Here is a 934-nt window from a genome sequence, read left to right as displayed (position 1 = left end):
CCCCCCCCCCCCATGATTTAGGATCTCTTCTGATTTGGGAAAGCATATTTTCCTGGGGTCTTTGCCACCCATTTCGTATTTTACTTGCTCCTTCATATACTCTTGTCTGGACAAAATGACAGGCGGAAAAATTCACCATAAAAAAAGCAACAAGAGGCAGTACCGAAGGCTAGGGACCTAATCAATACAGACATTGGTAATATGTCAGATCTAGAGTTCAGAATAATGATTCTCAAGGTTCTAGCTGGGCTCGAAAAAGGCATGGAAGATATTAGAGAAACCCTCTCGAGAGATATAAAAGCCCTTTCTGGAGAAATAAAAGAACTAAAATCTAACCAAGTTAAAATAAAAAAAGGTATTAATGAGGTGCAATCAAAAATGGAGGCTCTGACTGCTAGGATAAATGAGGCAGAAGTAAGAATTAGCGATATAGAAGACCAAATGACAGAGAATAAAGAAGCTGAGCAAAAGAGGGACAAACAGCTACTGGACCACGAGGGGAGAATTCGAGAGATAAGTGACACCATAAGACAAAACAACATTAGAATAATTGGGATTCCAGAAGAAGAAGAAAGAGAGAGGGTAGCAGAAGGTATATTGGCGAGAATTATTGTAGAGAATTTCCCTAATATGGCTAAGGGAACAAGCATCAAAATCTAGGAGGAGCAGAGAACCCCCCATCAAAATAAACAAGAATAGGTCCACACCCCATCACCTAATAGTAAAATTTACAAGTCTTAGTGACAAAGAGAAAATCCTGAAAGCAGCCCGGGAAAAGAAGTCTGTAACATACAATGGTAAAAATATCAGATTGGCAGCAGACTTATCCACAGAGACCTGGCAGGCCAGAAAGAGCTGGCATGATATATTCAGAGCACTAAATGAGAAAAACATGCAGCCAAGAATACTATATCCAGCTAGGCTATCATTGAAA

The sequence above is a fragment of the Mustela nigripes genome, chromosome 3 (assembly GCF_022355385.1).
Source record: "Mustela nigripes isolate SB6536 chromosome 3, MUSNIG.SB6536, whole genome shotgun sequence".
Lineage (NCBI taxonomy): Eukaryota > Metazoa > Chordata > Mammalia > Carnivora > Mustelidae > Mustela > Mustela nigripes.
The sequence above is the reverse complement of the archived record's forward strand: the minus strand, read 5'-3'. Positions refer to the sequence as shown.